This window comes from Rana temporaria, chromosome 3, assembly GCF_905171775.1.
Source record: "Rana temporaria chromosome 3, aRanTem1.1, whole genome shotgun sequence".
In the NCBI taxonomy this organism is placed as follows: domain Eukaryota; kingdom Metazoa; phylum Chordata; class Amphibia; order Anura; family Ranidae; genus Rana; species Rana temporaria.
This window is the reverse complement of record NC_053491.1, coordinates 172,935,431-172,962,669: the sequence shown is the minus strand read 5'-3', so window position 1 is coordinate 172,962,669 and position 27,239 is coordinate 172,935,431. Positions and strand designations below refer to the sequence as shown.

Sequence of the window (27,239 nt, the reverse complement as noted above, 5' to 3'; positions counted from 1 at the left end):
TCCATCCTGCTACCTACAAGCTCCACGTCGACCTGCAGGTGGCCAGCAGTGTTGCCATGCACTGTACACCAGGGGCTGGCATGTGGGGCACACACAAAGAATTGGACAAGAGGCAGGGCAGACCTAGTCTCTGTCCTCTTCATGCAGGGTATGCTGCTGTACATGTGGAGAGGCTCACAGACAACCTGAACTGCCAGCCACAGACAGCCACTGTTTTTTCAGGGGAAAAAAAATCCAAGCATGGGAGAAATCGGGTGCTTTTTTTTTACAAATAATTATCAGTAGCAATATGGATGGCTGGCAACCTTCATGTTGACAAATCAAAACAGAACACGTAACAGGATAGTAATTTTTTGGCAGTGTACACTTTATTATCCCTGGGATATGCACCATATGAAATTGTGCAAATAGCTTGCAAGATATACACAAGAAATGGTAAGAATGGTAGAATGTTTGCAGACACAGGAATGTGATAAAGTGACTGAACTTGAAGCTAGTGTATTCTTTCCTTCATCACTTCTTTTTTCATATATATATATATATATATATATATATATATATATATATATATATAAAAAACATGTCATTCTTTATAGCAACTCAGGAAACTTAGCAAATGACAAAACACAGTTTAGTGGCAATAACTCCAAGAAAAGTGTCTCACTCTGATCTTTACAGAAATGCTTGAACTTCTGTGATGTGTTCCATGAACTACTTGTCATAGGTCATGACAAAGCATTTCACCAAGTCTGGTCTTCGTATTGACCATTTTATAATACACACTTCCTCAGATTCAGCTACTCTGTTCAACATTTTTCTTCTAAGCTTCAGATCTTATACTTTTTGTCAGCGTTGACAGAATGTAGAATTTATTGGGGTTGATCTACAAAAAATGAGGATTAAAAAGCCGCTGTGTTATTGATAACAGCCACTCACTTATCAGCTCCTGTTTGCATAACCAATGTACTAAAATTAAATCTACAATCTAAGTGGCTGTTACAGGAAACACTTACTAAATGTAAATCAGTGTTATGGAAAGACAAAGGCTGCCTCTACTAACATCTCCTTCCCAACATACCAATAGCTTTTGCTAGAAGGAAATTATAAAACTTACAAGGTGACTACAGAATAGGGCATAACATAGTACTTTTTGCGGTAAAGAAAAAATATATCAATTAAAGAGAAATGGACACTTCCAGTAGCTAAATACCGTATTTATCGGCATATAACACGCACAGGCGTATAACATGCACCTTCATTTTAAGAGGGACGTTTCAGGAAAAAATATTTTTTTTTAAATAAAAGAACTTTGAAGCAAAATAAGGGTCAGTGCCCATCAATGATTTAATGCCTATCCGTAGCCTCACAATTGCCCATCAATGCAGCTTGATCAATGCCCATCTGTAGCCTCACAATTGCCCATCAATGCAGCTTGATTAATGCCCACCTGCAGCCTCCCCATTGCCATGAATGAAGCTTGATCAATGCCCAACTCAGGGAGGGGGCCCGGGATGAGCGCCATCAGATTACATACAGCAAGAATTTCCTGTTTACTCGGCGGCCTCTTTAATACAAAGTCCCACCTCCTGGACCGGCTTCTATGATAGACAGAACACTGGTCCAATGCTGGCCCAGGAGACTGGACTTCCTATTACAGATTGCAGTATTGGCATATAACACGCACACACTATTTGCAACCAATATGCAGGGTGAAAAGGTGAGTGTTATACACCAATAAATACAGTATTCATTTAATGCAAGTAAAAATAAGCTTTGTGAAATAATAATTAATAAGCAAATTATTGTTAGGTAAAGTTAAAAATGCAGTTGAAATAATTCATATATGTTTGTGAATGAGTCCTAAAGGCTTAATTCTAGCTAAGATATTGATCTAGAATAGGTATGCAGATCATCATCTGATTTCATCTGATGAATGTGTGTTCTAAACCTGCGATTTAAAGTTTGAAAGCCAGAGACAGCCGAGGAAGTGGCATTATTCGAAGGTGCTCAGCAATAGAACCAAGCACATTTCTATCAGGTTTCCTTAAATATTTTTTTTTTTTGCTGAAATGTGTTCTGACTCTGAGCTGTCCAGGTGCTGAAGCTGTCACGTAGCTTAACATTATACTCTTGCCCATTATAACCCTACAGTCATAGCTTCTTATCGGAACACAGTGTTCTATATCAAAATAATAAGCCTTTTCTTAAATGGCCAAGTTGGGACAGCAGGGTGGCCATACATTGCCTGCTGATTGAAAACCATATAATAAATGTAGTTGTCACTTATGGCAGGTGTGCCACATTAAGAATAATTTCTGAGTAATAACAATCATTTACAAACGCCTCAAACATGTTGAAATATCTATACATTTAACCACTTCAGCCCCGGAAGAATTTACCCCCTTCCTGACCAGAGCACTGCGCTGCTTTAACTGACAATTGTGCGGTCGTGCGACCATGCACCCAAACAAAGTTGACGTCCTTTTTTCCCCACAAATAGAGCTTTCTTTTGGTGGTATTTGATCATCTCTGTGGTTTTATTTTTTGCGCTATAAACAAAAAAAATCTACGATTTTGAAAAAAAAGCAATATGTTTTACTTTTTGCTATAATAAATATCCCCCAAAAAATATATAAAAACAAACGTTTTCCTCAGTTTGGCCGATATGTATTCTTCTACATATTTTTGGTAAAAAAAATCGCAATAAGCGTATATTGATTGGTTTACACAAAAGTTATAGCGTCTACAAAATAGGGGATCGTTTTATGGCATTTTATTTTTATTTTTTTATTAGTAATGGTGGCGATCTGTGATTTTTATCGTGACTGCGACATTATGGCAGACATATCGGACACTTTTGACACTATTTTGGGACCATTGTCATTTATACAGTAATCAGTGCAATAAATAGCCACTGATTACTGTATAAATGACACTGGCAGGGAAGGGGTTAAACACTAGGGGGGCAATCAAGGGGTTAAGTGTGTCCTAGGGAGTGATTCTAACTGTGGGGGGATTGGCTACAAGTGACACGACAGTGATCACTGCTCCCAATCACAGGGAGCAGTAGATCTCTGTCCTGTCACTAGGCAAAACAGCGAAATGCCTTGTTTACAAAGGCATATCCCCGTTCTGCCTCTCCATGACCCTATCGTGGGACACCGGCAGACAACGAGCCCTGCGGGTCCTGCGGACATGGTCACTGAGCACACAAGCCCACAATGCAGCAATTTAAAGGGGACATACCTGTACGCCCATTTGCCGAGCCATTGTGCCGACGTATATCGTCGTGCACTGGTCGGCATGTGGTTTACTTTTCGTTGATTGCTAGCTCTTCAGGTGTGTGCACCACGACAGCTCTCTAGCCAAAATGTGGAGAGAAATGCATTACGATTCAATGGAAATGAGCACAGGCAGATATCTCAATATCAGCTGTTTGTATTCTGTGATTTTATTGTGTAAAATTGCCCTAAATAATTCTCCCAATCCATGATGATCATCCTTGCAATAGGAAATAATTAGGGATGCACCAAAATTCCGTCCACCAAAACATATCAGCCGAAAATTGCCCTTTTGGCATTTTGCCGAAAGAGAAATCTCGCCGAAAATGCGGTGGGGTCTGGGCGAGGCCTGGGCAAGGCCCCACCCCTGCCCAGTACAGGGGTGTCATTCTGGAGCGTCTTCGCCCGTCCAGCCCTCTCCTCTCCTCCCTTCCTCCCTCCCTCCTTGACAAGGCGGCTGAAAGTGCTCTATGGAGGAAAGCTGTCAGCACACACCGCGTTAAGGAGCAGCTTGTCAGTATGATTAATTACTAACATGTTATACTTACCTCCACTGTGCAGTTCGTTTTGCACAGAGTGCCCCTGATCCATGTCTTCTGGGGTCCCTCGGCGGCTGTCTCTGGTCCTCCCCGCAAGAACTCACCACAGTCATGCGAGAGCTCGCATGGTGGTCACTAATAGTGGGCGTGCTCCCGTATCACTCGGCCCCGCCCCTCGGCGCACCGCGTCACTGGATGTGATTGACAACAGCGAATGGCTGCGCTGCTCTCAATCCATCCGCTCTAGCCAATTAGCGGCCAGGCTGAGCGGTGAAGAGGATATCGGGACCGCACAGGACTTTCGAGGGGTCAGGTAAGTATAACGGGGGCTCGGGGGGGGGGGCAGCAGCAGATGTTTTTTCACCTTAATGCATAGATTGCATTAAGGTGAAAAAACATTTTCATTTACAACTCCTTTAAAGCAGTTTGGCTATGTGGTGTGCTTACTCTATATATTCAAAACTAGCATATGTCAGCACAAGTCTGACCACTGGAATACAGGCATGCTGTGCTTCCAAGTAGAAAGCAAAGAAGAAAACCAACCATGCTGGGAAGAAGAATTTTCCATGTCCTGGTGTGGTCAGTTTGAAATAGGAAAGCAGGGTGACAGGCCAGATCACAAGGTATGTCATGTAAAAGAAGCAATGCAGAGAAAAATGATAATTTTTCATACAAGTACATGGTAAAAGAGACACAAATCAGGAATATGAAATGTTGGGGTAACATACACTGTAAATTAAATTGAAAAACAAACAAAAAAAATCACAATAGCCATTTAAAAGTAGCAATACTTGGAGGCTTTGGTGCTCCAGGAATAGGACACGTTACAAATAACATGCATTGAGCATAGCAATGCTTCATAGGTGACAAGAAAGGCATGGATTGAATTGTTACTGATTAATACTTGGCTTTGCTTGAGTCAGCACTCAGCACTACAAGCAAAGATTCCTGCATTTCAGGACCAGAAGGACCAAACATTTACCAGCAATGTTGTATCAATATTCATTAAATGAAAAACAATTATAATACACTTATACTTCAGATGTGTGATTATACAATGTCAAAAAGATTTCTAGTGGTATTCAAAGTGAAGTCAATATTAACCACTTGACCTCTGGAAGATTTACCCTCTTCCTGACCAGGCCACTTTTTACGATATGGCACTGCGTTACTTTAACTGACAATTGCGGACTTCTGCAATGCTGTACCTAAATAAAATCTATATAATTTTTTCCCCCCACAAATAGAGCTTTCTTTTGGTGGAAATTTAATCACCACTGTATTTTTTATTTTTTGCTCTATAAACAAACAAGAAAAAAAAAACGTTAAAAAAAAAAACTGACTTTCAGCTATAAAACATATCCAATAATAGAAAAAAATAATATTTTTTTTTCATAACTTTAGGCCAACTAGTATTCTGCTACATGTTTTTTTTATAGAAAAAAATCCCAATAAGCATATATTGATATTGGCTTATGTGAACGTCTACAAACTATAGTATATACAGTAAACTGCTGGCAGAGCTTTCTTGCCAAGTAAACCGTGCGTGTGTACGAGGCTTTGAGGTTTCTCATCGAGAAAACTGCCCAGAATCTCCACGAGAAAAATAAGAGAACCTGCTCTATATTTTCTCGTCGTGAGATTCTCGTCAGTGTTTTCCTGCCGAGAAATCCGAGCGTCTGTATACTTACCTCTCCATGGAAACCCGCGCATGCTCGAAATGACTGACGCATGCGCAGTAGCTTCCAAGGCATAGGTAGGGTGAAGCAAGATGGTGGCGACGGCATTGAATGTGACGAGCGCATGCTCTTCGTAGTCGATGCCATCACCACGTTTGTGCCATTCAAAAGAACGGCAGTTCTTTTGAATCGTACGTGTGTACACTCGGCCAGCAAGAAAATCTTGCCAGGAATATCGTCAGGAAAAACAACGTTTATTTCCTGATGAGAATCCCGGCCAGGTGTACAGGGCTTAATACTCCTGACTGCGCTGCCAGAGCTTCCTGAAATGTATAAACTTTTGAGGTATGAGTAATGTAGAAAACCATCTCCCCTATCTTACACGTGTCCTAGTTACTTACTCCTAGGCCTGAACAAGTGCAGGGGGGAAATATCTATGGTCAAACCTATGTAAATAATTACTTTTATAATGCTGTATTTGTATACAAACTTTGATGTCAGTAAGAACAGTATGATCTGGCACTTTACGGTGCCTACTGTCCAGTAGCTGACTTGACACTTTTTTTTCCCTTTTTTAGGTACAAAATAAACTTTGTAACATTACTTGCATTTAAAGGTTTTAGACAAAGAACATCTACTGACTATACAAGTGTAGTATACTAAGTTTAAAGGTGTAACACTATAATAAATAAATACATAAATAAAAGTCAATGTTTTAATAATGTCACACATAATACAAAAAATGGAGATACTAGTGGTGAGGTTTTATAGTGCAATAATTTGTGGTAACCAGCAGTAACTTGACAATATGCAGGCAATCCTGAAAATACATGGGCTACAAATGGGCATTCATACATAATATGGTTGCAAATACAATTGTTAATACACAGGAAAGAAACAGGCATTTGTTTTAATATGAATGGACTTTCGTTATAATATGCACTCTGCAAAGGAGCAATTGTGGCAATATGTGTTAAACAAATGTGTAACTATTACAAAATGTGGTAGCAAATGGGCAATCATAGCAATACACTGGCGTCATACTTACCTGTCCATGATCCTGGCAAATCCATGTTGTGTTGCCCACAGGGAAGCACACAGCCATTGCTGGAAACTGTCTCAGCCGGTCCCAAAGTCTTGTGCATGCACAGACACATTGGCCCAGATTCAGATAGATTTGTCTATCTATCTGCGGGCGTAACGTATCTCAGATACGTTACGCCGCCGTAACTTTGGGCGCAAGTTCTGTATGCAGAAAGAACTTGCGCCCTTAGTTACGGCGGCGTAACGTATGTGTGGCGGCGTAAGCCTGCCTAATTCAAATGGGGATGTTGTGGGCGTGTTTTATCTAAATTTAAGATGACCCCGCGTATTTTATGAACGTTTTTTGTGAACGGCGCATTCGCCATTCGTGAAAGAATCCCAGTGCGCATGCTCGAAATTACCCAGCAAAGCCTCATTGGTTTAGACGTGAACATAACTTACGCAAAGCCCTATTCGCGAACGACTTACGCAAACGACGTAAACATTTCAAAACTCGGCGCGGGAACGACGTCTATACTTAACATTAGCTACGCCTCATATAGCAGGGGTAACTTTACGCCGGAAAAAGCCTAACGTAAACGATGTAAAAAAATGCACCGGCGGGACGTACGTTTCTGAATCGGCGTAAATACCTAATTAGCATATTCCTTGCGTAACTATACGGAAGCGCCACCTAGCGGCCAGCGTAAATATGCAGCCTAAGATACGACGGTGTAAGACACTTACGCTGGTCGGATCTTAGGGAAATCTATGCGTAACTGATTCTCTGAATCAGGCGCATAGATACGACAGCCCGCACTCAGGGATACGCCGTTGTATCTGGAGATACGCCATTGTATCTCGTATCTGAATCCGGCCCAGGGCATTCATTCCTATGAAAAGGCCATCTGTTGATGGGTCACATGATAGATGGGCTCTTCATAGTAATACACAGAATTGTTTCCAGCTTTGAAGTTGCTAATGGGCCAGACAATGTGAATCTGACAGGACTTTGGAAAAGTGGCAGCATAAAAAATTAGGAGGGGGTCATTTAAAGGATAATTGTATGAGGCAAAGCTATTATTTAAAGATATTCCCTCACCGCTAAGTTCCTCTGGGGGTAAAATCCTGTGTAACCTCCATATCAAATTTTACACAAATAGTCGTCAGCTTCCTCATGTGACAATGTTTATGCCTTGCGATTGGTTACTAGGCCCTGAGCACCACATTCTGGAAAAAGCTTGCCCATACACGCAAGTAGTATTTGTAGTTCTCTCAAAGCAATAAAGAGTTGCAGGGGTGCTGCAGAACAGAGCAGAATGGGGGTGGTGTGCTGAATTGGAAATGTTATAAATTATCTTTAATATCTGCTCAATACTTACAATTCTAGATGCACATTGACCCCCAAAGTCATAAAGGTATGCTCTGCTTGTTTCTTTCCACAGGTCTTAAAGTGTGTAATTATTTGTCAGGGTTAAGATACATGTAAATAGAAGCCAGCTGAATCTTTTAACAATTAGACGGCTGTCTGGAAGTGTAAGCTCAGTATCTGACTGCTCTGTCTCAGCGGACTACCGGTACTTTCAATATAATAAATTCACTAGAGCCAATACATAATGCACAAATTATCCTTAAATACTGTAAACTGGATGTGGTCTTTTTATTTCCACTACATTTTGCTTAGCTTTTGATCATGTGCACACATTAAATTGTGGCCTTCATTTATACATTCTACTGTAAAAGGGCAACTATTACATGATGTTGGGGGGGAAATGTTCATATACAGAGCAGTTATAATGGCAGATAATATCACACTTTGTGTACGAGTCACATTTTTATATATAAGGGGATACTTCAATAGCCATCATTGACATTTAGTCATTTTCAGGAATACTTTTTTCTCAGCTGGAGTAGCTAAAGTCATGTCTTATGCCTCGTACACACGGACGGAATTTTGACCGTGCAAGAGTCTGCCGTGAGGCGGTCGGAAGTCCGACAGACAAAAAGAGAACAGATTCTCTATCTAAGGTCCGTCGGACTTCCGATCAAAAAAGTCTGATGGAGGCTACACATGGTCGGACTTTACGAGAAAAAAGCCAGTCAGACTTTTTTTCTCGGAAAGTCCGGCCGTGTGTACAAGTCATTAGAGAACAATGGAAGACTAAACTATCAGTTACCATTTTGCCATCAGAAAATACAACGTTTAGTGTCTTGCATTCTAAACATTTATCATTTGGTTATCTAAAAAAATGTTTGTTGATTATTTAACAATGGAATACAAAAATGTATGAACTGAATATAACAAACGGAAAAAAAATCTGAGAACAAAAAACATAAGACTGTAGGTTGTCCCTAGGTGAACTAAGGACAGCTGGCAACTATGACACCTGCGTGTGTGTGTATGCAGTTTATACATATACACACACATAAACATGCACGTATATTATTACACATTTAGTTTTGTTTAACTGTTGTATGCATGTCTAAAAATGTTACATGCCATTATAAACATAACTAATATTCTGATCACAAATGACTATTTGACTACTGCAAACAATCATATTAAAAGCATCTAGTGACTTATGTGAACTGTATGAAAGTACTTGCCCTACAGCTTTCCTGAGGGATTTCCAAATCAATGTGATGCAATGCATTTACACATCACATTTGGAAGGTAAGTGCTAAAGAAAAAAATGAAATGCAATTATATGCAACAGAAATATACCACATAAATTAAGTTTGCATTAAATATATAGTAAAGTATTAAATAACAGTTTGAAGCATACTGTGAACCGCACTTGAGGTTGAGTTTAAAGCCCTGTACACACGGTAGGACATCCAACAAAATTTCCCTTGGATTTTTGTCCTAATTGATTTGTCCTGCCACACCCATAGCATACACACAGTCAGACTTTTCTGCAAACTTTTCTAAAAGTTTCCTAACATCATGTGTTTTTTTTTGCTATTTTCTGCTCTTTACCGCCACCCTTTGGTTAACTTCTGCTATTGTTTGTTGCTTTTAACATTGGTTTTGAGCATTCGTATTTGCACTTTGTCCAAAAGTTGGTTGGATTGCTGTACACACGGTCACACAAAGCACCATCGGACTTTTGTTGCCGAAAAGTTGGTCCGTTCGCAGACCCAACTTTTTGTTGGATGAAACCAGAAAAAGTTGGTCTGATGGAGCGTACACACGGTCGGACAAATTTGAAAAGTTGCAGATTTTGAAGTTGGTTGGCCAAAAGTCCTACCGTGTGTACAGGGCTTTAGAACTGATTTAAGATTTGGATCAACCTCACAAAAGGAAAAACATACACCTATCAGCCATAACTTTATGACCATACAGTTTATATTGAGTAGGTCCCCCTCATGTCACCAAAACAGCCCTGACCCATCCAGGCATGGATGCCACTAGACCTCATAAGGTATGCTGTGGTGTCTGGCACCAAGCCATCAGTAGCAGATCCTTTAGGTCCTGTAAATTGTGAGGTGGGGCCTCTATGGATTGGACTTGTGTTTGTACCACATCTCACAGATGCTTGATTGGACTCAGAATGAGAGAATTTGGAGGTTAAGTGAACACCTTGAACTCGTTGTTGTGTTCCTCAAACCATTCTTGAACCATTTATGACAGGGAGCTTCATGGTGTGTACATGGCCAGCAACAATTTTAAGGTACTGTAGATGATATGTGTCAAGTAACATCCACATGAACAGCAGACCCGGGTTTCCTGCAGAACATTGCCTAACGCATCTGCCAGCCTCTTCTCATGCTGCATCCTGGTGCCATGTCTTTCCCAGGTAAAAAAATGTGATTCATCAGATCAGTCCATCATCTTCTATTGCTCCGTGGTCCAGTTCTTATGCTCACACGTCTATTGTAGGCACTTTTGGCTGTGGACCTGGGTCAACATGGGCACCCTGACTTATCTGTGGCTACACAGCCCCATGCACAACAGACTGTGATGCCCATTTTTTTCAACTTGTCAACTTCATGGACAACATATTCACTTGCTGCCTAATGTATCTTTACTGACTTTCAGATGTCGCTGCAACAAAATAATCAATGTTATTCACTTAACCTGTCATTAGTCATAAAGTTGTGGCTGATCGGAGTATATCCTAAAAACAGACAAGTAAAACAGAAGCCAAGCAGTGATTGCACTTGCAAATTGCAGGAATGTTTTGGAGGTCTGGCAATAATTTTATGACAGTTTTGACTTAAAGGCACATAAAAACACTCACAATATTTGACAATTAAGATTAGCAAACCTTTTCAAGATGAAAAGGACAAAATATAAGCCAAAATTATCCCTTTCTGTCATTTACCCCACCCCAAAAATAGTATATTATTATTATTGGCATACATGGCAGAATAGTTAAAGTGGTTGTAAAGCCTAACTTTTTTTTACCATAATGCATTCTCTGAATTAAGGTAAAAAAAAAAACTTTTTTGGAGCAGATCCACCCATGTCCCTCCTAAATACTTGCCTGAGCCAGATATTGGCCTTGATCCAGCGCTGTGCTCAGGAGCAGTTGCACTGTTCTCGTTCTCTCCCTCATCAATGGACTGTCAATTAAATCCAGTGATGATGGGTCCTTGAAGGCAGGAGAAGCCAGGAGCACTGGCAAGGGAGCCCAGAAGAGGAGGATTATTGGGGATGCTCTGTGCAAAACCATTCGAGAGAGCAGGTAATTATGACATGTTTATTATTTTAATACATTTTAAAAAAAGATCCTTTAATATCACTTTAATGTTTAATCTCTAGTGGAATGTATCACATTGGTATATAACTCCTGATAAGTTGAAACAATGGTTCCCACAGTCCTCTGATTTGTGTTGGTGTTGTAATAAAGAGATGGGTTCTCTGATGCACATTTGGTGGAAATGCCCTCTAATAACCCCATTTTGGCAGAAAATGTGTGAATTGATAGAAAGTATTGCTGGTACTAATATTTAATTAACACCAGCCCGTTGCTTACTTCTTATTTCTAACTTCTCTATGAAAAAAATAAAAAATAAATCTATAACAAGATACCTGTTGATAGCAGCTAAAGTCTTAATACCTCAATATTGGAAATCTACCTGCATTCCATCAATTAAAGAATGGATTAATACAATTCAGAAACTTTACGACATGGAGGAATTAGTAGCAACAGCTAATGGATCAATAGAGAAATTTAATAAGATATGGTCACCGTGGGTTACAGTCAATCAGATATGTTTGGACCCATATTTAAACATTAAATTATGAGTTTACATTACATCGCTTACTGTTATCCTTACTATTTTAACATAGATCTTTATTTTTTAAAATTTTTCTTTTCTTTTTTACTTCTATTTTTGAAATGCTTCATAATAATATACTTTTATATTATTAGTATTCCTATTAATTTACTTTGATTACTAAATGTTAATTTGGCATTAAATTAATATAACACTGTATACATGTTGTAAAACATTTGTGATTGTATGTAAAATACAAAACCTCATGTATGTTTAATATGTTTAATTTTTTTTTATAAAAATGTGCTGTAAAAGGAATGTAATTTTAATGTTTTAGGGGCTTTAAATATGGCTTTCATACTGTTTCATCTGTTTTTGTCCATTCGACTCTGTCTAATTTTACATCCCGTGCTTCCAATATCAAAAAATAGCAGGACATGTGAGCACCATAATGAGTTCTTTACCTAGAAAGAGAGGGAGAAGAAGGGCTGGTTTCATGGGTTTGCACCTAAGCAGCAATGTCATATAACAGGCATGTTGCTCCAGCCAACCAGACTAGAGCAGCTGTGAGTACTGTATCTTGGCACTCTGAAGCTATTGGCTCCTCTCTGGGGAGTGGAGGGTGTTCAGTTATTAATGATCGCTGAGCAGGCAGCACCATGTCAGTGTGACAAGTGATCGGGTGAATGATGCAGCACTAACCACCAGCACCACAGAAAGGAGGAGAAGGGGGAGAGTCTACACAAGCAACATCTCTGTATTGGATTGTCAGCATCAGCCACAGAGAAACAAAGCACTGGCAGCTATGAAGGATCTTAGCAGGCGGCAGGCAGCCCTGTTCACGGTGCAGGATATGTGCAAGTGCAGACAACTATAAATGTACCTATTTATCCCCAGTTTTCAGTATTCACTGCAGTCTCGTCTAAGGAAATTGCAGAGGACACACACACAGTTCTTGGCGGGTAAGTTCTGAATAATATGTATTGTTATAGCATGCTTGTGAAACATCCTATTTTATATGTATTATTTTTGCAAAAGCAACAGTAATCATAATAAAATGCACATGGAACAATGCTGTTTATCATACAAATGTGCTCGACTGACCGTAGTGACAACCTAGAGGTAAGGATTAACAGTTGCAGCTAGTGGTTTCTCATCCAGAAGCTTTGTATACTGGTTGCTTAGGCATTTACTGTGTATTCAGGAATGTAAAGACAGAAATCCCAAAGCCTCAATGAGCATATCACACACACACACAGCTATTGGATTTCTGCCAGGCTACATCTTAGGGATTGTGGTAAATGACTTCCCCCTAAAATATATCCTCTTGCCAATCTGAAGACACAGTGTGAATAGCTGTTTGCTAATGCAGCCCTGACTGACGCATCTTAAATGAAAAAGAGAGAGGAAAAAAAAAAAAGATGTATATTAACTAGACAAGTCCTAATCTCCTTAGCAATTATCCAGCTCACAGCAGGAACGCTTTTAAGGACATTTTCTTAGTATTTTCCGTATCACTTGCCTTGTTGTCCCTTTTAACCCTACTGGTATTAAATGGGGGAAGCTGACTTTATTAAAGACTTTTATCTGCTCAAATCTGAAGGAAAATGTTATTGAAATTACAGCTGCAGCTCATGAGAGGTTAATAAGACAACAGAAAAAGCCTCAAGTCAGAAGCACCTTTGGGAGAGGCAGTGTGCTTAGAGACAGGCTTTACTTGAAAAGAAATACACATATTAGTCTTGCATGGCAAGCACAAGTATTCCCATTATACCGACTGCTTGCATAAGAGTAAATGCTGCTTTTGAATTCTTTGCCATCTAAAATATATCAATGCTGAGACACTAGGCCAGAGCTGCAGCACAGGTTTTGATTCATTTACAGCTATCTTATTTATTAATATACACCTGTTTGAAAAGCTCAGGGTGTGCATGTGCAGAAAGTTGTCTGTGAAACCTTGTTTCAAGATGTACATAAACAATGGATGATCCCCCCATTCCCTTACTGACGGATGTAAGTCACAACCAACCTGCTGCTGGACTCTGGGAGATGGCTTTTATAACTGCCCATCTAGACAATTACTTCTAGCATAAGCTTGCTAAGTAGTGTAATGTTAATAGAAAAAAGAAGTGTCACCCACACACAGTCATTGTCGTAGTACAAATCCATCACTAGGCAAAGGCAAGATGTGTGCATTGGACAAACCTTTAACAATTCGGCTGATATGCGTAATTATTAATATATCTACATGTGAAATGTCCAGGTAATCCCTTAATAATATAGGGGGTTAAGCCGCAAACCTTTAGCAAACAAGCTCTGGAAATTCAGAAGTGCAAAATCAAAATTTCTGTTATGAAAAATATGATTCATATGAAAACTGTTTTATCGTGACCAAGTATTACACTTCACAATGCAAATCTGTCCATTGTTCAAAAAAATAAAAAAGTTATCATTTCTGTCTTTGCCAAAGTAGCTCATATACCAATTCGATGTTAAGAGAATGTACAAAGCTGAGTGGTTTAACTTACAGTTGCCAAGAAACGATTTCTTGCTCCTTAAGGCAATGTTGGCTTCCTCTACTCAGTCAAATATTTGGTTTACTATAAAGTCAGTTGCAATCCGATGACCACCATGTGTAATACTGTTGTCTATATAGGAATATAATAATCTACCGCTTGAGATTATTCAGATTTGCATATCTCACATCAAAAAATGATATGGCATGCTATAAAAGAATATAGAAACACATTACATAAGCAAACTAATATTTATAGTGATCATATGAATACATGATAAATTGCACACATCCTAACACAACTGAAATTTAACACGTTCGCAAAAGGTAAATTGACTGTTTACTCATTTACACCAGTAAATGACATTTGGTGTCAGTCACATTCATTTTCAGGGACTGACCAAGTAAAAAAAGTGATATATGCAAGGTTATTGACCAAGTCGGGATTGAATGACACAATTTAATCAGAAGCTGGATGTGTGCCAAGATCTGGAATGCTAAATAAGAATAATGCTAGCAAGCTATTTCCAGACAGACAGAAACATGCTGGACCCAGGGGAAAAAAAACAACAACAACAACAACAAAAAAAACACTATTACAGTTGACTCTATATCAATGAATAAGTGACCCCCAGTAAAAATAAAGCAATGATATTTCAGGTTGGTAGTAAATTTGGTCAACAGATAAAACGTGGCTGGGTAAAAATGTACAGTAGTGTAATCAGGCCTTATCTGTATCTTCATTAAGGTAAATTTGTGACACATGTAGATTTTTCACACCAACACATATATGGCAGTTACATATAGCTCCAAATGGATACACACTGTGCATTTCTTTTCTAATCAGCTTCTTTAAGTTCATTCTAGTATTGAAACATCAGAACTATTTAAACGCACTACATAACTTTGGTCCATGTACCCAATTTTCCATTTGCTGAAAAAAATCTGGCCAGGCATTTTTTGTACTTTTTCACATAACATTTTTATCCTTCCTACCTGAACACAGAAACACTGGATATTATGGGCCAGATTCACATACAATTGCGGCCGTGTAACGTAACCTGTTTACATTACACCGCCGCAAGTTTACAGTGTTAGTGCCCGATCCACAAAGCACTTACCTGTAAACTTGCGGCGGTGTATCGTAAACACGTCCGGCGCAAGCCAGCCCAATTCAAATGGGGCGGGTACCATTTAAATTAGGCGCGCTCCCGCGCCGGACGTACTGCACATGCTCCGTTCGCAATTTTCCCGACATGCTTTGCACGAAATACGGCGGCGCAACGTGTTTGTGAATCGCGTCGTGCGTAACGTACTTACGCCGGAAAAAAAATAAAATTCAAAAGCGACGCGGGAACGACGGGCATACTTTAACATGGTGGAGTAATTTTACACCATGTTAATAGCAGCCCTAACTTTGCAACGTGAAACTAAGACTTGCGCCAACGTAACGACTGGAAAAACCTTCGTGGATCACCGTAACTGCTAATTTGCATACCCGACGCTGGAATACGACGCAAACTCCACCCAGCGGCGGCCGAGGTACTGCATCCTAAGATCCGACAGTGTAAGTCAATTACACCTGTCGGATCTAAGGGCTATCTATGCGTAACTGATTCTATGAATCAGTCGCATAGATACTCTGAGAGATACGACGGCGTTTCAGAGAAACGCCGTCGTATCTCTTCTGTGAATCTGGCCCTATATCTAGTATCCTAGTATGACATACCAGAAAAAATCCAGAACTTTGAGACACATTTAAAAAAAAAAAGTTTTAAAATGAACCCCTTGGCTTTTCCTAGACTACACCAAATATATATCTCTGTGTTACAAGATTTAGCAGCTTTAACCGTCTCAGAAAGTTTTTAGTGGCTGTCTGCATAAGTTTCTTTGCATATTTGAAATGATTTAAAATTTGGGTTGGAATCTGTTACAAAGCAAAAGCTTCAGATAGAAACTGCCATTCTCTGACTCCTGAGATGCTTTCCTAGTACATAGAAGCATGTCACTCATAATGATATAGAATAAGTTTAGCTGCATTGTCCTTGAACTATCTTGCATATTGGCGGACATAGATGGCAACTTCTAAGGATTTTCACACAGGTATTTTTTTTCATGACTTCTGATGAATTCAGTGCTGTAAAAGAATGTATACTTGCTAGAGGATGCCAACCGTAGCCACCATAGGTTCAGGCTGAGCAAATCAGTGGCTAGATGAATTGTCAAGTTGGCAGACAGAAGTTAGATTTAGTTGGAAAAAAATAACATCAAAGTTTTTACACATTACTTTCAAAAGTATTTGAAAGCAGAGTATTATAACATGTAAAACCCCCCCCCCAAAAAAATTCTTTAATCTACAAATAGACTGAACACTGAAAAGAATCCATATAATGACATGTGTTTTATGCCTCCTAGCAACCACAAAAAGCAGCATTAACTGTGTTTTTGAACTGAAAAGCACTTCATATTCTAATTGGTTGATTTAGCAATTCTTATATACCTCTTCAATAAAACAGCCAATTAAGTGAATTCACATAATCTTAATACATAGTCAAAATTTGGATAAATGTTAATTTCAGTTCTTTTTTTAGCTGCTTCTGTTAGATGTGATTTTCTATTCCTGTAGGTCAAAGGTGGGCATTTTTATAAGGTCAAAAACAGACATCTAAAGGAAATAAAAACATATTTCATCTATAATCCCTTATAATCCAGACTCTCAAAGATCCAAGCTGTCTTTTCCTTTTATGTCTTCAATTTTAATTGCCAACTGCTGACTGAATTTCATATACAGTAGATATAAAAATCCTTTTTTGTAGGTTTGTCAAAAGGCAGTGGTGTATTTTTAATTGCAGAGAAGGCACAAAGGGTGGTGTTTTATGTTACTGAGAAACAGAAATATATCAGGGATAATAACTCGTGACTGTATTTCTAAATTAGAAAACTAGGGGTTATAGTCAGAAAATGTAGGCTTATACTGTATGGAAATGATTGTTGATTTTAAGCTGAGTTTGCTAAAAGAGTTTCCCAAAAGATAAAAAAAAACAAAAAAAACAACATCTGTGATACAAATTTAGGGTCTTACATATTGTTCACAGCTAATACAGTATGTATAATATGTGTACCCTCACAGTACAATTTACAGGATAATAGTTCTTTGCTTAAGATCTTCCTACAGGCAAAACAGATACAAAGTATTGCTATAGATAAAAGTTGTGATTAATAACGTTCCAAAGTGACCATTAGAGGACCCCATTGTTATGGAACTCAATGGCGCTATTAAATATAATACCTTACTAGTTAAATTTATTTTCCTACTACTACTTTTCTTTACTAAAACACACAAAAATATCACTGGCTTTGTAATCCAGAATGCACAAAGTCATCATTATTTAATATTAAAGGTTAAATACAATTTTATTTTAACATTGTACACATTATTAAAGCTTACATTTAGGTATATTGTTTTTATACTTGAATGAATGAATGACTTGTATAGCACAACTCATGTGAACTGAATCGCCTCTGGGCGCATTTTCCAGCCAGAGTATGCTTGGCTGGTGCGGTCATTTTACCCCGTAGGATCGTGACACGCTTGGGACACACAGTCATACACACAGATATACATATATATATATATATACTGGGTCAATTTGGACAAGATCCAATTTACCTACCAGCATGTCTTTGGAGTGTGGGAGGAAACCGGAGTACCCGGAGGAAACCCACTCATGCACAGGGAGAACATGCAAACTCCAGGCAGATGGTGTCGTGGTCGGGATTCGAACCAGCGACCCTTTTGCTGCTAGGCGAACGTGCTACTCACTGCACCACTGTGCTGCCCCTTAGTACTTAAATTTAATGGAAAGCATACCTTGCGCCAGCTGTCATAGTTGAAATCTATCGCCTCCCATACTCCACAGTGGTAATCTTCCTATGCTGCGGGGCTTAATACCAGCACTGAACCTGTCAAAAGCACTTATCCAGAGTGCTGGCTATGCCTGCCCTTTCTGCTCCATCCTCCAGTCATAGAAACTGTAGTATAGATTCCATGAATGAAAAGCAATGAATGGTGGAGGCAGACCTTTTGTTCATCCGTTCATCCTCCATTCATACATGATTTTTCATTCATGGAAGCTATAGTTCAGGTTCAGTAAATGGTGGAGGGGGGAAAAAGGGGTGGGCATAGTCAGCACTCATGATGGGTGATTTTCAAAGGGTCCAGTTCTGGTATTCACCGCTGCAGCACCAGCTGATTACGGTTGTGGGGTATGGGAAAGAACAGAGGACTTCAAATTTCAACTTTGACAGCTGGCACCAGCACAAGGGACACATCACCTTAAATGTAGGTAATGTTCATTTTCCTGATTATTTATTTTCGTTTTACCTAAACGTAATATTTAAAACAAAGGAATAACAACGTTTTATTATTCCAGCTGAAACATAGCAAAAACCACCAGTATTGCACATTACTTTTGCACAATGTGAAACTTACCACCACAACAAACAGTAATTTGGCTGATGTACGGGTATTACGTTTGTGAATAGCACACTTTTATAGGAGTACCTCCAATGAAGTAGTTAGTACTTTTCTGTTGCCACATATACAGCTCTAAAACAGCATGTGCAAGAAATGCGAAGAGTAAAAAAGTACTCTGAGGCCTTTTTTTTTCCTTTAGTCTTGAGAAGGTATCTTTGTATATACATTCTATGTAAGACATGCACATTTATAGAACTTTTGTTTGAAATAATTTTGGAATCTCATACATGTATTTACACATAAAAATTGTAATTCACCTTAAGGGAAAGCTCCACTTTTGTACAAAAATGAATATAACATTTAAAACTATTACACAAGTCTTTTGGTTTTGAATTTTATTAAAAGCTACCTTTCCATGTCAGTCTGCTGTCTCTGTGATTTTCAAAAGCGGCCAGAAAATATAATACAATATGACAACCTGAAGGTGTTTTGCACACCTTTGGTTTATGGAATGCCCCAAGAAATGTCAGGTCCTGCTTGTGTGATTGGTTCACTGATTTCTCAGACGTCTAGGCGATTACAAGAAAAATGGTAGACTTTCCTTGCAATAGAAACTTTAATTTTTGGAAAATAGTTCCTAATACTACATAAGTAGTTTTGTCTCAAATGCTAGCATTTCTTGGGTACCTGGAAGGCACAGATGCAGTGTCAAAATCCATGACAGGATGACATAAAAGAAGCTGTATGCTGTACCGAGCAGTACTCACATTAAGGGTATTTTGTGACAATGGCACCAAATGTCAATAGTCAGTACCACTTAGTATGGCGCCCAGTCGCCTCATTCTTTAGACATTGGCAGGCTGCTGGAAGTAGGGCTGAATATCACAACTGTGCCGCCTAGGTTTCAGAAAATGCTAGTATTTGATGATAACAGGCCAAACTGCCTGTGTTTAGAAGGACTTAAAGCGGAGTTCCAGCCTGTTTTTGTTTATTAAAAGTCAGCAGCTACAAAAAGTGTAGCTGCTGACTTTTATTAAACAGACACTTAACTGCTCCACGGTCCAGTGACACGGCCACCAGGAGCTCCGCTCCGCTCCCCCCATCTCCGCTGGCGCCTCCATTCATAGCGTAGGCAACTGGCTGTGACAGCTTTTGGGTTCACGGTCAGGCACTCACTGTGCATGCGTGAGTCGCGCTGCGCTCTATGAGTGGACATGCAATCTTCTGTCACGTGTCTCAGGAGATCGCCTAAAGCAAGAGGAGGAGTTGCCTAGGCGGTCCCTGGGTGGAAGTAGGAAGTGAAACAGGTAGTCCCACTCCTATCGAAGCCCTGACTCCCCCCCAAAAACAATTACATGCAAAATGTGGCATGTAAGGGGGCAAGGAGTGCTTAAAGCGGATGTACAGCGATGTACAGAGATCTTCTCAGGTGGTTTTTAATGAACACAGATCATGGCAATGTAAGAATTAGTCTGGAAACAAAGATAAGCTAAGGTACAGGCTTAACTCAGTTCAGCACCCAGAAGGAAGGTTTTCTTATTTTTTTTGCTCAACAAAATTGGAGTTCAATTTTAACTAAAGCTCCAGATCACACAAAATGCTCACACAACGTGTTCAGGTGCATTGCTATTACAGCAGGCATTTCAAACTGATGTTTGTGGGCCCTACACAACCGTCAGTCATTTAAAAATTTAAACTGAACAAGGCTTGGATGTTCTCTAGTTGATAACATGTACATATTGTAATGCATTATGATTCAAAGCCCCTTTATTTGTAATAAAATGTAATTTGCAATTGCTAATAATAATCCTAATGTTAATTACAGAACACAGATTATCATTTTGGTGCAAGTAGATGTCTCACTCAGACATGAGACAACGTGGCCCCCCTAAAGTTGAAAGTATATATAGCCAATACTTTTTTTTTTTTTTGTATTGGATAGATCAGGGTTTCTCAACCTTTTTTCAGTCAAGGCACCCTTTAAAATTATGCACAGTGTCAAGGCACCCCATTCTAAAATGTTAAAAACTATACTAATATTCTTGCATTTTCAGCACGCACCAACATTAGAAGTGATTTATTCTTATAAAGCAAATACACCTTTGCACGCTGGTACTGACTATTATTTAGAGTTTCTCTTCTCTGTGTTTCTCTCCCTCCCTTTGCTAACTTGACCCCAGTACTGAAATAAAGAAGCAGAAGAGGGGCAAACTAGGGTGTCCTCATGCACCTGATGTCCACCTTGTCAGCCTATGTTTCATTGGTTCTTAGACACTGGCATCTGGCCCACACAGTGCCCAATGTTCTAGTGCTGCACAATAAAAACATGTGGCTTTGTTTAACAAAAAGGCAGACCTTATCCACCCATGTGATGACAGTTTTTGGACAATTTGGGGCAATTTGTAGGCATTTTGTCAAGGCACTTCTGAGGAACCCAGAATGCACCCTGGTGGAAAAAGGCTGGGATAGACTATGAAAGGGTTAAAACCAGGCAGGTTACTTTTTGCTGTCTGCCTATCACTAAGGAGATCTATCCCACACATGCAACATGAAGCTAGACAAAGTATTTCAAATCGGAGGGAACTCCCCTTTCAGACAAATGCCACTGGAACATGTGTCCCCAATGGGAGACTTTCCTTAACTTTTGCTAAGGTGACAAAGCTAATGCCGCGTTGTGTGTGGGCTTCACATCATTTTTCAGGTTCTGAAAAACGACAAAAAAACAAAATTGAACATGCTGCATTTTTTTACGTTGTTTCGGGTTGTAAAAAATGATCGTGTGTGGGCTCAAACTAAATAAAAAACCTGTGCATGCTCAGAAGCAAGTTATGAGACGGCAGCGCTCGTTCTAGTAAAACGACCGTTCATAATAGAGTAAGCACATTCATCACGCTGTAACAGACAAAAAAACGCGAACCGTCTTTTACTAACACAAAATCAGCTAAAGCGGCCCAAAGGCGAATGGAACTTCCCCTTTATAGTTCCGTCGTACGTGTTATACGTCACCGCGCTTTGCTAGATCATTTTTTTAAAACAATGGTGTGTAAGCAACATTGTTTTAATGATGAAGTTGGGAAAACTTTTTTTTTTTTTTCGACATACTGAAAAACAACGGGTTTTTTTTCATGCTGAAAAATGATTGTGTGTACGCAGCATAAGACTTTCAATTTCCCATCTCTTTCTTTATCAGTGACAATGGAGTGTTGTTTCATTTGTATTTGAAGTCGCCTGCTCTATAGTTTGTTACATTTCCATTAGGGAATATATAAACATCAAATCATGTAAGCCATAGAACAATTATATGCACCCAGTAATCATAATACTAGGTTAATAACAAAAGGCAAAAGTATATTCAAGAAATAAAAGTTTCTCTCTTATAAGGAATGACTGTACAATATTGCAAACACTGACAGAATCTTGATCAAATTAAACATCTGCAGTTCGTCCTTGACAAAATACACCTAAAATTAGATTTGATAATGCCTGAATTAATCCCATTTGTAAAAGTGTTTTGAAATGCAGGTGGTATTAGTGTTCTGACTGGCCTTAAAAATAAAACAGTCACGCAAGAAATATGTAGCCTGCCAATGCTTGAAAATGTAATCGCCAATCATTCCCACCAGCCGGGCATTCAGAATTTTTTTAACCTCCTTGGCGGTATGATTAATTCTGATTTTAGGTGCTGAAAGCGGTACCATTATTTTGCATGGAAATTTGGCGTGTTATATTGTAGGCCTGTAATTCTTAGAAATAACTGACTTAAATCTGTCCAAACAAGAGTCTAGTAGACATCCCGGGTATAATAAAATTTGAAACACAAAATCATAAATTATAATATAATAAATACATCTACATAATTATAACAAATAATAATAAAAATTATTACTTTTAATTTTTTTATGACAAATTTCCCCACAAATCACTATCGCTCAATTCTGCAAGTGATTCTAATTTATTATCGCTGTTTTTTAGCTGGTCTAAAACCACTTTTGACATAAAGGGACACTTTTTTGTTGCTATGAACAATCTCCAGTTTCCAGGCAGAAAGAACAGTTTTTATTATATAAAAGTGCATGTAGGACACTGGGCAGACCACTAGGGACAAAGGGGATGTGTATTTTTTTCATACAGTACTGTAATCTGTAAGATTACAGTATACTGTATGTATTGTGTTTATTTACTTTTTTAAATTTAACGCCGATCTCCGCCCCCGTGCGCCATAACGTCGCAGGGAACGGAGCTTGGTGGCACTCAGCACTGTAAATAGAGTGAGGAGGACACCGCTCGATCACACAGCGGGGAGGCATCACAGGATCTAGGGACAAGGTAAGAAAACCCTGCCTGTGGACACTGCGAGGCGATTCCGAGTCTGGCTCGGGGTTACTGCTTTTGGTTCTGAAATTCCACCCCGAGCCAGACTCGGGAATACCGCCAGGGGGGTTAAGCGATGCTGGGGCGGGCAGGAAGGGGTTTAAAGTAACACAACCTTGAGTTAAGATTTGATATAAACACAGAGCATGTGTTCTGTGAGGGTGGAGCAGGGTGAGATGAGCTGATGACAAATATGCTTGCAGCTACAAAGGTCAGTGAGACATTGTCAAAAAATAAATTTAGGCCTTATTTACACCTGCATTGCTCTTGAAATGTGGTCCGTAGTTGATCCGCTTTTCAGTGTTTGACAGGCAGCTTGGAGGCGATATGTCACATCCTCTCTACCGGTTTAAACCCTGTAAAGCCTGCACCGTTGCTCAGCAACCACATTAATTGCATCAACTGCAGCGTTTCCTGGTTCACTGAATAGGCAGTGGTACTGCCTCCTGAATGCAACAGGGGTGTCAATTTTTGCACCATTTATGAAGCAAAGCACCACACTTATGGTGTATGTAAAACCCTCTCTGTTTGCCATGTTAAATTAAAGTGATTGTAAAGCTTTTTTTTTTTCAAATAATAAACATGTCATGCTTACCTCCCCTGTGTAGCTTTGCCCTGATCCGTGACTTCTGGGGTCTTCTTGGCAGCTCTTGTGGCTCCTCCCCACATCAGATAACCCTCTAGGAAATGTTCTCTTCTGGGGGGTTACATTGTGGGTGCGCTACCGAGTCCTTAATTTGGCATTCATAGCCATCAAATGTATGACTTAGCCCCACCCTCCAGCATCCGTGTCATTGGATTTAATTGACAGCAGTGGGAGCCAATAGCTGTGATGCTATCAATCTATCCAATTAAGAGCTGGTGGAGAGAGGGACAGCGTGTCACCGCCAAGTTAATTCCACAGATCAGGTAAGTAAAACGGGGGGGTTAGGGGGCCGGTGACTGACCAAAGTTTTTTCACCTTAATGCATAGGATGCATTAAGGTAAAAAAACATGAGGGTTTACAACTCCTTTAAGGAGAGCATTTCAACCAACTGTTTTTACCACCCTCCAATTGCTAGTACAGATTACTGATTGATAGCAGTATGTAATTGCATTCATGTTCCAACCACAAATTCACTTTAAAGAGATTATGTCAATATGAAGGTGTGTCTTGCATTTACATAGTTAGTCAGGTTGAAAAAAGACACAAGTCCATCCAGTTCAACCACAAAAAATAAAAAAACAAAAATAAAAAACACAGTAAAATCCTATACACCCAACTCCATTCCCACAGTTGATCCAGAGGAAGGCAAAAAACCCCAGCAGAGCATGATCCAATTTGCTACAGCAGGGGAAAAAATTCCTTCCTGATCCCCCGAGAGGCAATCGGATTTACCCTGGATCAACTTTACCTACAAATCTTAATACTCAAGTTATATTCTGTACATTTAGGAAAGAATCCAGGCCTTTCTTAAAGCAATCTACTTTACCTTGCATCTTATATGGAGTGTAACTCACAGATCCAAGACATCTTTTAAGTCACTCTCAATGTGATTACACAGAGTAGTAAGGGGTGCAGTAGGATATATTGACAGATTGTACTATGTTTTTGTACTATTGTTATACTGATTCCAGCAATAGACAACAATAGCAGTTATGCTAGCTATACTCATAGAAGATGCTTCTTTAAAATTTCCAGTGTCTTGACTCAAAACTAAAACTTTTTTTTAAGATATTTGATTATCTGACATGTCTTGTCAAGATATATATATAAAAAAAGATTAAACAGATGGTTCATATTCTTGGAATCATCAAATTAAAGCACATTTTTTTTTTAATTAAAATAGGGAAGTCTGTCAGATTTTATTGCTGTCTGTGTTCCTGCTAAGGATATTTGCTCTATTTGTCCCACTGACTATTGTCACTTTTACAGTGAAAAAATATAATTTTTGAAAATGTAACAGTTGCCACCAAATAGGAAATGAGGGGGAAATATTTCAATCAAGACAGTCATTTATATTTAATATAATAAACACCATATAGTCAACGTAAGCTGTAGATGCGAGGGCACAAATTATCAAAGGATTAGGCTGAATCTTGTTTCAGCGCAGTCTAGGCAAAGACTAAAGTAACAGAACAACTCCACAAGATCAGTTTAACCGCTTCCCGCCCGCCGGCCGTCATATGGCATCTTTAGGTTTGAGCGGTGATATATGAATGGTGCCTGCAGTTACCGACATCATTCAGATATTTTCTTTTTCAGCCAGTGATTCCCTACATCATAAGAATGATCATAGTGGCTGTTCAGCTGCTTGATTGTTCTTACGGGCAGTGAGAGGGAACGTCCCCATCTCCTACCACCATCTTCTCTGGGATCGCCACTGCCATTGGCGAATTGAAAAAGGCATCCGACCGGTCCCGGATGCTGACCAAAAAGATTTCCAGTGGATCAGATGCTCCCCGGAGTCTCTATGATCGTTCGTAGGCCAGGCACGATGTCATGACATCACGCCCGGCCTCTGCATTCGAAAAATGGCGCCACCTTGGCTGGGAAGCTGAGATAGTTTATTTTTTTTATTTTTATTTCAGGCTTTTCAGTCTCGAGGTGAGATAGAGAGGACCTGTCATGCTTATTCATATTACAAGTGATGTTTACATTCCTTGTAATAGGAATAAAAGTGATAAAAACATGTAAAAAAAAAGTGCCAAACTAGAAAAATAAACGTAAAATTAACAATAAATTAAATAAATGTAAATATATATATATATATACATATATATATATATACTGTATATATATATATATATATATATATATATATATGTTGAAGTGCCTCTGTCCACACGTGTCCGCATGCTGAAGCAAATACATATGTAAGTCACGCCCACATATGTAAATAGTGTTTAAATCACACATGTGAGGTATTTCGCTGGGAACGTTAGAGCGAAAGCACTAATTCTAGCCCTAGACTAAAAAATGTAAAGCGTTGCCTATGGGGTTTTTGAAAGACCGGAGTTTAGCAACATTACGAGAGCATGTGAAATTTTGAAGTGTGACATGTTAGGTATCTATTTACTTTGCGTAAGGTATCTATTTACTCTGCGTAACACCATCTTTATGTAAACAAGGCAGACCGCCATTCTGCCAGAGGGGAAAATGGACATCTAGTGTTTCTGCTAAGCAGAAACACGGATCACTGTTTTCCTTTAGTCAAAACACATGCCACACATTTAGAAAGCACCCCCTAGGGCAGGGGTGTCAAACTCAATTTTGTCGAGGGCCGCATCAGCAGTGTGGTTGCCCTCAAAGGGCCAGTTGTATATGGGTCACACTACATACAGAGTGCAGAGTTCAGGATTATGTCAGGTTTTTGCTATGTACAGAGTGTAGGGTTCAGCAGTGCGCTATGTACAGAGGGCAGGGATTCAGGGTTGCGATATGTACAGGGGGAAGGGATTAAGGGTTGCGCTATGTACAGAGGGCAGGGATTCAGGGTTGTGCTACGTACAGAGGGCAGGGATTCAGGGTTGCGCTATGAACAGAGGGCAGGGATTCAGGGTTGCGCTATGTACAGAGGGCAGGGATTCAGGGTTGCGCTATGTACAGAGGGCAGGGATTCAGGGTTGCGCTACGTACAGAGTGCTGGGATTCAGGGGTGCGCTATGTACAGAGGGCAGGTATTCAGGGTTGCACTATGAACAGAGGCAGGGATTCAGGGTTGCGCTATGTACAGAGGGCAGGGATTCAGGGTTGCGCTACGTACAGAGGGCAGGGATTCAGGGTTGCGCTATGTACAGAGGGCAGGGATTCAGGGTTGCGCTATGTACAGAGGGCAGGGATTCAGGGTTGCGCTACGTACAGAGTGCTGGGATTCAGGGGTGCGCTATGTACAGAGGGCAGGTATTCAGGGTTGCGCTATGAACAGAGGCAGGGATTCAGGGTTGCGCTATGAACAGAGGGCAGGGATTCAGGGTTGCGCTATGTACAGAGGGCAGGGATTCAGGGTTGTTCTACATACAGAGTGCAGGAATTCAGGGGTGGGTTATGTACAGAGGGCAGGAATTCAGGGGTGGGTTATGTACAGAGGGCAGAGATTCAGGGATTGATATATATCAGGTTGCAGATTTTTGCTACATTTTCTGAC

At 39.7% G+C, this 27,239-nt stretch overlaps 2 protein-coding genes across 2 annotated transcripts in view; one reads left to right on the top strand and one right to left on the bottom strand.

The window, feature by feature from the left end:
- The window catches only part of IMMP2L (inner mitochondrial membrane peptidase subunit 2), a 1,177,970-nt gene that overhangs the window by 684,904 nt on the left and 465,827 nt on the right, over positions 1 to 27,239 (bottom strand). The gene's annotated exons all lie outside the window — the stretch shown is intronic.
- Positions 12,304 to 27,239, top strand: part of LRRN3 (leucine rich repeat neuronal 3) — an 86,202-nt gene continuing 71,266 nt past the window's right edge. The window contains exon 1 of the mRNA XM_040343817.1: positions 12,304 to 12,710. The gene's annotated coding sequence lies outside the window, so the exon portion shown is untranslated. The remainder of the gene's footprint in view (positions 12,711 to 27,239) is intronic.